The 10,762-nt window shown below is 37.8% G+C and overlaps 1 pseudogene; it reads right to left on the bottom strand.

Annotated features, from left to right (window-relative positions):
• Window positions 1-3,295: 3,295 nt before the first annotated feature.
• On the bottom strand, window positions 3,296-6,166 carry LOC122890186 (annotated as a pseudogene).
• Window positions 6,167-10,762: the final 4,596 nt, after the last annotated feature.

The following is a 10,762-nucleotide window of genomic DNA, read 5'->3' as shown; positions in this document are numbered from 1 at the left end:
ACTCTGTGATGCTGCGGCTGGGGCAGCTGGGATTGTGCCTCTGCCAGTGACATTTCCCAGACTGCTTTACCAGATGGCTTCCTGGAAGGTTTTTATCAATGGGGTGTGGGAAGAGGGAGAAGGCGCTTCTCAGTTTTTTCCCATTTCATTCAGGATTAGTCCCAACAGTGGTAATTTGCCCCAGTCTCCATGTTCTTTTGGCAGTTCCAGAACCAGCCTCAGGGATGCCTCAAGTACAAATGAAACAGATGGGATCCTTACAAATGTCTGAACTCACTCCTCCAGGCCCCTCCTTTATGAATCTGGATTCTTATAACCTCATCTCCCTTTTGTTGCCCAGGCCTAGGATATGGTAGCTCTTTCCTGCAGTTATTACTTCTGGGTTTCCTTTAGTGTTTCCTCTGCATTCTCTTAGCCTTCTAACTCCTGTGTTAAATAACTTTGGTGTTTGTAATGTAATAAATTAGTTTTCTGTTTTGCTGACTGGACTCAGAAAAATATACCACTATGGTAAGATTGATCTATATCACTACAGATGTTTTTCTTTTCACTTTGATTCTCCGTTTAATGTTTTATTACTTTTATTAGTGATTATTTTCATCTAAAAATAATGTGAAGTGTGATAGTATAGCGAGGTAGTAGTGAGTACAAACCTAGCTATGACAGAGGGGAGAGGACTACCACTGACAGATGTAGGCTTTTAGAAGAAAATCTGTGAATAGAGTTTCCAGGTCATAATCTGGCTTCTGCTTTTCTGAGAATTTAGGCATTCCCAGAAAAGTAAGTGGGCAAGATCATGAATTAGTCTTGGAAGATGTAGGTCCTGCCACAGTGGCTTATGGGCAAAGTGGTCTTGAGCCAACTACTGTGTTTTTTATTTTTTTAAATTTTTATTTATTTGACAGACAGAGATCACAGTAGGCAGAGAGGCAGGCAGAGAGAGAGGGGGAAGCAGGCTCCCCACTGAGCAGAGAGCCTGATGCGGGGCTCGATCCCAGGACCCTGGGATTATGACCTGAGCCAAAGGCAGAGGCTTTAATCCACTGAGCCACCCAGGTGCCCCCAACTACTGGTTTTTAATAGGAATATAGTCCTGCCCTATATTTTAAATTTCAAATTTATATTAGCTAGCCTCCAGTTCCTCCAGTTCTCAGATGTTTGCAAAAGCAGAACTTCTTTGAGTGTGTAATGTGTAATGTTCTCAGCATGTGGTCCATTCAGCCATCTTAGTAATGATATCATTACTTACTCAGCAAGTGTAACCATGGAGTACACTCCTCAGACCCTGACTAGCTGGCCTGTATACAACTGGTATACTGCTATCTTCCTGGGGTCTTTATTCACCATTATCCTGGGATTCCCTTTGCTGCTCTCATGTGTTGAGTGTCCTATTTCTTATATTCCATAACTTTCTTTTCCTTGGATTACTCTCTGTATTTGGCAGGGTGTCCTCTAGCAACTTGCTGAGAAATTGTGCATGAGAAGTATTTTTCAGACTTTGATATCTCAAAATAATCTAATTCTGTTCTCACATTTTAAAAAAGATTTATTTATTAGAGAGAGTGCACAAGTGCGAGAGGCAGAGAGAGAGGGAGAAAGAGAATCTCAAGCAGACCCCATGCTGATCACAGAACCTGACTCAGGTCTCAGTCCCACAACCCTGAGATCATGACCTAAGCTGAAACCAAGAGTAGAACACTCAATAGACTATGCCACCTAGGTACCCTGTATGCCCATTGGATCAATAGTTTGCCTGAGTATTATATTATAGATTGGAAATACTTTTTTTTTCATAATCTCACAGACATTTTCCCCACTCTTCTCATTTCCAGTGTTGCTATGAGAGGTCTGAAGCCATTCTGATTTCTATCCTTTTCATATAAGCCTTTTCTTCCTTCTCAGAAAGCTTGTAGAATCTTCTCCTTCCTCCCATATTCTCAAAATGTATGATGATAAGTCTCAGTACGAGTCTGTTTGTGAATATGGTATGCCCTCTTGGTCTGCAGACTCATGTCCTTGAGTTCTGAGAAATGTTCTTGAGTTCTTTATTCAGTGATTTCCTTGTCTCCATTTTTCTCCTTCTTTGTAACTCCTATTACAGTATGCTTGTTCTCTAATTTCCTAGTATTTTCTCCCCTTTGCTTTTTGTTTTGTTTTGTTTTTACTCTATTTCTGTAAGATTTCCTCCACTTCTATGTCATTCTTCCTTTTCCATCTCTGTTCTTGGCTATTTCTAAAGAGAGAACATTGGAATAAGCCATTTTTGGTGCCTGAGCATCCTCTATAGCTTGCTTCCTGCCTCTAGTAAGTTAAGAGCCCTGGGTTGTTTTACCTCTTTTAGCAGTCTTACTTCTTCTTAGTCTACGATGTGGCTTTCTTGCCAATTCAGCTCTCACACTTGATTGGATTTGTAGGTCTTAGATTCCATTTTAGTCAACCTTACAAAAGCAACTCCCACAATTATTTTCAAGACCTGCCTCTCCCTCTAGACTTAATTACAGGTACTGCATATGAGACTTGTGTGGGACCAGCCTTCAAGTTCATTGTCTTTGGAATTTCATTTTTGTTTTTTTAAAAGGTCTAGAGCCATTATGATTTCTGATTATTTCATGGGGTTTCTTCTTTGTTCTCTAGAAGCTTAAGAAATCTCTTTGTCTCTCATGTCATACAAATTTGTATTTCTGCCTCTCTACTGGAATGAGGCTCAAAAACAACTTTTTGCTGGATATACCTGGATATTCTGCAGGCAGGTTAAATATCACATGTCAAAGACGTGTCTTCTTCCTCTCTTCTTTCCTCTCCTGTTCCTCTTCCTGTATTCCTGATAGCCTTTATTTTTCCTACCATCTACCCATTTCTCTAGGTGTAATACTTAGGTATGACTCTTGGCTCTTCACTAGCCCATTAACTACACACACACCAATTAACACAATCTTACTATTTTTATCTTCCTACAAATTTGTTGAAGTTTTATCTCTCTTTTTTAATACTACTATAAGCTGTAAACCAATCTCTTCTTCATTAACTACAATAGTCTCTTCATTGGTAACTCTGCTATATGATTTGTGATCATGCTCAGCAAAGTTGCCAGTCACTTATCTAAATATAACTCTGACTTTGGCTTCGGCTAAAACCCTTGAAGGACTTCCCATTGCTTACAAAGTAAAATGGAAGCTCCTCCATAAGGTATTTGGGGCCTTTCATGAACTTATTCCTACCTACCTGTCTTAGTTGGCTTGGGCTGCTATAGTAGTCTACCATGGATTGGATGGCTTAAGCAACAGATAATTATTTCTCACAGTACTGGGGGCTGGAAGTTCCAAGATCTGCATACCACCAGATTTGGTTTCTGGTGAAGGCCCTCTTCCTCGCTTGCAGATGGCCACCTTCTGGCTGTGTCCTTTCCTGGTGGATAGAGGAAGTTCTAGTGTCTTTTCTTCTTCTTATGGAGGCACTAATCCCATCAGCAGGGGCCCACCTTCATCTTAATCTAATTGCCACTGAAAAGCCTTACCTCCTAATATTATCATATTTGAGGTTAGAGCTTCAACATATTGATTTGGGTGGACACAAACATTTAATTTATAACACTACTTCTTCAGCTTCATCTCCCCCAAATTCATGCCTTATAATTTACACTTAGATTGGAACTGTGTGTTTGTCTTAGTATACCTCGTGCTATTCCACATTTTGACACATTTGTTCACTTTTTTTCCTTTTGCCTTGAATGTTCCTCTTACTGTCCTTCACATGGATATTACCCTTTTTTCAGAACTCAACTCAGGCATTATAATTTTTAGGAAGCCTGTACCTAAACTCTAAACCGAGTCAGTTTCCCCTTTCTCTATACTCACTTAGTACCCTGAGTCTTCCTTAGTACCCTTCCTTCCTTAGTAGTCCTCTTGCTCAGCAAATACCCCATTAAGTTGCCACTATGTGTATGTATTATTCTCCCCTAAATATTAAGTGCCTCAAATACAGAGATATTATTTATATTTTTATGTCTGGTTTCAAGCGCAGTACCTGGTTCATGGCAGGCACTCAAAAAATATTTGTTTCTAAACTAACTAAATATATCTTTTATTTCCCCCCACACCAGTCAGAAGTGTTTTATTAAAAAAACAAACAAACACAAAAACAACAAAAAAACCCCAGCTGTAAAACAAACACATACACAAAAAACTTTTAATCAGAGAGTCTGATTAAATTAAATATTAATTCAAGTTCTTAAAAGCCCATTGAGAAAAGTCAACAGGTATATCAGAGAAAAGCAGGCAGCTACTAACAATTCTTTGCTGGAAAAGTAAGTTGCATACATATACAAGCTGTCCTAATGATCATCCAGCTCAAGTTTTGTTTTAAAAAAAATAGGTTTCAGGATATACCAAGGAGACTGTATAGATACCTCCATCAGTACAAAGATGTGAGGATTAAGTTTAAGTTTATAGGAAAAGCCAATTATCATAATACACACAAATAATCTACAAAATAGGGCATTCAGTCCTGGAAGAAAATGTGGAAACTTTGTGAATATAACTAAAATGAGGCTAACAATACATCAAACAACCCTGAACATTTTCCCAATGACTAAGCCATGACATAACAGCTCAGGACACCATTAACATGTAGTTTTTACATGCAATATGTAAGAATTAGAGTCATCTTCTTTTCTACTGAGTTTCCATCTCTTCCTTTTTACCTTTTCCCTGATTTTCTCTACCAGCATTTTTCTCTTGGTTTGATCAGTTGAACTCGAAAGGTTTGGAACCTAAAGTGAGTATCAACTTTTATTGGGATAGCACTTGGGAAATGTAGTCCTAGAAAAGGCAGATTTTAACTGAAGTGTCTTGACAAAGGTAAGCATCCATTTTAACATGACAGTGTCCTTCATGTGACTCAATAGGGTAATGGCTTCTCTTGGCTGAATCACACCAGCCAGCATGATACCTGCATGCTATGTGCACAAACACCCACCCATTTAAACTTTCAGTAAATACAAAACATCTTTTAAACCATTTCAGTAAAATAAATAAATAAAAATATTGCATTTCTACTGGCCTGTTCTGCCTCTTGAACTTACTTGGAGAGCTGTTCATGACAGACAGAAGGTACAATAGTTCGTTAGTTGCTACTCCACACTCCTTAGGCTCCAATACTTCCCGCTCTTCAAGCTTCAGTGCCTTTTTTGCTGCGGTACTTATTTTTCATTAGCACTGCCACTGCCATGGGACCAACACCCCCAGGGACTAGAGTGATGTCACCAGCCTTCTTTCTGACTCTTTCAAAATTCACATCTCCAACCAACTTGGTTTAGCAGTTATCGGATCTTGAACTCTATTCCCACATGGACGACTGCTGCTCCCTCCTTGATCATATCTGCTGTGATCAGATTTGTACTGTCTGCAGCAGAGACCACAATGTCTGCAAAAGAATTGTGTGTTTCTTTAGTTGCTCTTCGGGAGTATGTATCAATGAGATATTATAAGAGTGGCATCACCTCTAGGGCATTCATGTGCCCCATCTGTGTGTAGTAGCATTGCAACAGGCATTCCAACATTTTTTGACTTCCCAGCCACAACCACATTCTTCCCTAGGGTTGGGGTGCTAGTTCATTTAATTATTTTCTAGACACTCCGTGGGGTAGCCGGTAACATGGAATACTGGTCCAAACACATTGGCCCTACATGAATTACATGAAAGCCACCAACATCCTTGTCTGGAGAAACAGCATTGCGGATCTTTCTCTCCTCACTGTGCTCTGGAAGAGGCAGCTGAACAAGGAGGCCAACTGCATTACCATCATTATTTAGATTATTGATTAAATTCAACAGTTCTTCCTCAGAAATTGAAGCTGGTTTCACAATTGTCTCACTGTCAATTCCCACTTCTGCAGCTGCCTTGGTTTTGTAGAGGACATAGGAGTGACTTACAGGTTTCTCATCAACCAGAACCACACTGAGGTGTGGTTGCTTGTCACCTGATGCCACACATTCTTCCACCTCCTGCTGCATTTCCTGCTTGATCTGCCAGGCAAGTTTCCTTTCAAAAGTGACAACAGCTTCATTTTCAACTACCAAGAGGTGGAAGGGGTGATGGCAGATGGGCAGTTCTGTGTGGTCCAGAGCACCTGGGTGGCCAATATGGGCATGAGGGAAGCAGCAGCCATCACCCACGCTGATGTCCATGTCAGGCTAAATATATAATTTTACTCATGTTGTTAATCTGTTAACTACCCAAAGCACGCTGAACATTTCACTGGTATCTATGCCTATAGTTTATTTAACTTTCCGTGTTGAGATGCTTTATGTAAACATTATAAATTTAAAATAGTTTTGACATCAGCACTCTTTTTACAGTTTCAACCTTACATTTATAGCATGCGCGAGTTTATATGCTGAGACTAATGGGTCCTATTTCAAACATTAAAAAATTTTACTTTAGCTTTATCAGTAGGGCATTGCCTAGTAGGTTCTTAAATGTTGACTAATGGCTCGGTGAGAGTAGCTTCGGATGTGGGAGGTTCAGAGTATTGTGTTAAAGGGCAGTTGCTGAGATCAAGGCTAAACAATGTAGCTTCTGGAGTGTTTATATCATCCATATCCTATAAAGCTGGTTTTGGAGAAGTGAAACATTAGACATTTTAATCAATATTTCTTAGAGTAAATCTCTGAAGAGATGACAGCAAACGAGAACCCATCTTCTGGCCAAAGTGAAAGGAAAGTGAATCATTTTTTTCAAAGTAAGTAATGTGTGAAAAATGCTTTTCAACTATAAAGTGGTGCACAGTTGCTTACTCTTGAAATCACTATGATTGTTTTTTTTTTTTTTTTTTTTTTTTTTTAAAGATTTTTTTTTATTTTTATTATTTATTTGAGAGAGACAGTGAGAGAGAGCATGAGCGAGGAGAAGGTCAGAGGGAGAAGCAGACTCCCCATGGAGCTGGGAGCCTGATGTGGGACTCGATCCCGGGACTCCAGGATCACGCCCTGAGCCGAAGGCAGTCGTCCAACCAACTGCGCCACCCAGGCGTCCCGAAATCACTATGATTGTTATTAGAGCTTGTTTGAAAGTCAATTGCTGATCTCAGCTCAGCCAAACTACCAGGTCTATCATATTGTCCCATGACTCAAGACAAACAAATTCCATACGCCATTTGTAATGGACTTTATTATTAGCTATTGTTTCTAGCCAATAGATCACTTTTTCTCTTATCCTTCTGCTCCCCTCCCCTTGTATTTAAGAAGCCCATGTCTGTACGTCCATATTAACTTAGGCCTGGCCAAGCTTAATTTTCCATTTTTTGGGTCAGAATAATATGTTTGGGAGGTCCAAGTGGAGTCAGTCATAATCCTTCCCTGGGATGTACATGTGGGTGTTGGAGAGAAACATTTCTCTTTTCTATGGATTTTTGAGGTGGCTTTTTGATGGGCCAACTTCCTTGGATGCATTGAGGAAACCCATGGGTAAATTTGTAACATGATAAAATTAGAATAATACACAGAGAAAATAAAACCTGAGAGATGGGGCAGGTGAGAAAGAGAACTAATAACATAATTTGCGTTACTTGATCCAATTGTGTCTGAATCTAGTAACTTCTGAATTAATCAGTTTCACAGATTATTTCATCCTTTTTCTGCTTAAACTATTTTTAGTTAGTGTTCTTTCCCTTGCCCTGAAAGTCTGACAAATATACCAGTCTAGGATATTTCAGCTACCAATCCCAGTGACCTCATTTTTTTCCTTAGTCCTTTCTTCATTTTCTAATTACATGATCACTTGGTGGTTAAGTATGACACTGAACTAGATTACCTGAGCTTGAATCTTGGCTCTTCTACTTTTTAGATACATAAACTTGGGCAAGTTATTTAACCTCTTTAAGCTTATTTCTATATCAGCAAAATGAAATAATTGATTATATCCACTTTTGTTAAGGATTAACTGAGTTAATGCTTGTAAAGTGTTTAGAAAAGGTCTTGATACCTGGTACTGGTCCAGTAGGTATTAGCTATTTTAATATTGGATTCTAAAACAGACAAAAGATATAAATATTTATCTTTGTCTTTATTGTCTCATTTAAAATTGTTAGATTTTAAGGGATAAAGACCTTGCTTTTTTGGCTTGGATAGATTATGGCACATAGTATAATTGTATGTTTTTGAAAAGCATTGCCCTAGTTTACTTGTTCCTACACTTGGTAAGAACCTGTCATTCATGGCCTCCTTCCTGATTTGCTAGCCTTGATCCATTTCTTGGTGTACTTAACTTCTCTTTTGTCCTCATTATTTTCTACATGACTCAAGGCCCTTGCCAAACTGTTCTTTTCCTCTTCTTGATTATGATTTGTATTCTCCTTCTTATGATGCTATTTCAAACCACCACCCTTCTCATTAAAACCCTTAATGAGAAGGGCTCTTACTGGGTCTGCCCAACCCCCATGAGCACAGTCAGGGCAGCATTCAATAAATATTTATGGTTAAGAAATTATAGAACACAACCCAAGTTTATAGTGAAGGGGAACTAACTACAAACTGATCGTGTGACCTAATACAGGCTCTTCAAACTTGTGTTTCTCAAAGGTTGTTATTTCCTGCCTAGTGTCTTCTGCAACCATTAATTTTCCTTAGTGTGTAAGCAATTTGAAAGCATTTTTATATTAAACAATGATGTATTATTGAATATAAAACAAAATTTACATTGTTTTAGAAGATGAAAACACACTAAAGAAATGTCTTTATTTTTCTGTGATGAGCATAAGTTACTGTTCTTTGTTGTTAAAGATACCTCTGTGAAAACATTTGAGAAGACTAGTACACTACTGTTGATTCCCTTTGTCAGTGTTAGATGGGCTCATGTTCACAACAGTCAGAACTTAATAATAGCTACCATTTCTTATATGCCTAAAACTCTGCTGCACACTTTACAGTAACATATAATTTGATATTCACAGCAAGTCTGTTTTATAGAAGAGGAAAATGAATTTTAAAAAAGTTAAATAACTGGAATGAGGTCTATTTTATATTGTGATTTGGAGTCAAATCCAAGTCTGTAAAGCTCAACTATAGTGCACAGCCTATGAGAAATAATTCAGAATAACCTCATTCAAGATGAGAAATTTAAGGACAATTGAAAACTTCCATCAGTAAGGGCCTGCTTGAGGTCTTATAGGAACTTCCAGGTAAAAGGAAGAAGGGTGAGAAAGGAAGCAGAATGTGTGTATGCATGTTTATATATATATATATGTATATAAGTCATACACATATAAACATATGTATACGTATATATATAAAACAACTTGCTTGAATTATAAGATATCCCTATATCTGAAAATTGAAATGATTACCATTGTACCTCTTGCCAATTCGTTTTAAAACCAGTTAGCTTTTGTTCCAGGAAAGGATGCTATGGGATTTGCTTTGTATAAGTCATGTTCTATTTAGGCCTCAAGCACACACTGGTAAATGTAATGAATACCAACAACTTGATGGACAATTTTCCGTGAACATTGTCCCCTAGGATTACATTTCTTCAACTAAAATCATTGGAGAAGGTCAAATAGCCTGCTTTATTGTACATTATTTATAATAGAAAATTTATTAAATTCCTTTCCTAAAACTCTTTGATAGAGCTATTTACCATCATTACATTTTCCTTCTCTTTTTCTCCTTTGCAAAGGTGACTTGGCAAGAATTTTATTTCACTTTGCTACACTATGGACCTTTGGTTCATGTTCTCATTTATTTTGGCAAGTGAACCATTTTGTCTGTTTGGCTTAAAGTGGCCCACTATACAGCAAGAGCATAGGCTAGCATATTTTCTGTTTATGCACTTGATCCTCACTGATCTACATATGCAAAGCTTAATGAAAACGTCTAAGCATAAAACTTCATCTGAGCTCCTAAAGTTAATATTGATTCTGTTTGTGAATGCTAGTGCAGAGAGTCAGACTGTTTCTCAGAATATTCCATGGAACACATATTAGTATCCCAAGATGCTTGTGCAAAGGGCTTCAGCAGTCAAATGAGTTGCAGAGATGCTATATAAATATATAAATCTTGTCTTCAAGATTTGCACCATAATTAGTATATAAATGTCTCATCTTGCAATTAAAAGAATAACTGGCTTTGTTTAATCCAAAGTCTCCTGAATTTATTTGTTCGGGTTTGAAAGTATTGGTTCTCAACTTTCTGTGGCACTATTTTTTTTTTTTCTGGAAATAGGCTTTGGAAAATACTTACCAGTACCCACTTGTTTGTAAGTCCAGTTGAAACTGTGTTAGAATTTAGCTCTATTATTGGGGTAGCACATTTGTCTTTCATGAGTTAAAGATTCCTCTTCTGGGGAATATATTTACTTCATAGTATTGTTGTTAAATTAAGTAAGTTAACACATCTAAAGTAAATAGTATGATACTTGACATATATTTTAGTTCACCTACTACTTAGTTTTTGTTTGCCTTCATTTTCTTCAAGCAGCTCTTGAAATTTCATTTTATGAATTCTTCCCTTAAAAATTGATCTAGAAAGGTGCTCTAGACCTAAATTCACCTGAAGTAACTGTGCCCTTCTCTTGACTTTATTTTCAAATGTCAAACATAAAATGCATTCCCCTTCCTATGATTACTCTGCTTAAAAACAAAGATAATAAATGGTCCCATTTTAATCCAGATATGAAAATCATATGGTTCCAGGGAAGGAAGTGCAGGGTACAGTCTCTAGCATTTGCACCTGACATTAAGTTCCTCAGGTGGCCAAATGCTAGGATT

The sequence above is a fragment of the Neovison vison genome, chromosome 11 (assembly GCF_020171115.1).
Source record: "Neovison vison isolate M4711 chromosome 11, ASM_NN_V1, whole genome shotgun sequence".
Taxonomy (NCBI): Eukaryota; Metazoa; Chordata; class Mammalia; order Carnivora; family Mustelidae; genus Neogale; species Neogale vison.
Note: the sequence above shows the minus strand (reverse complement) of the source record. Positions and strands in the feature narration are given on the sequence as shown.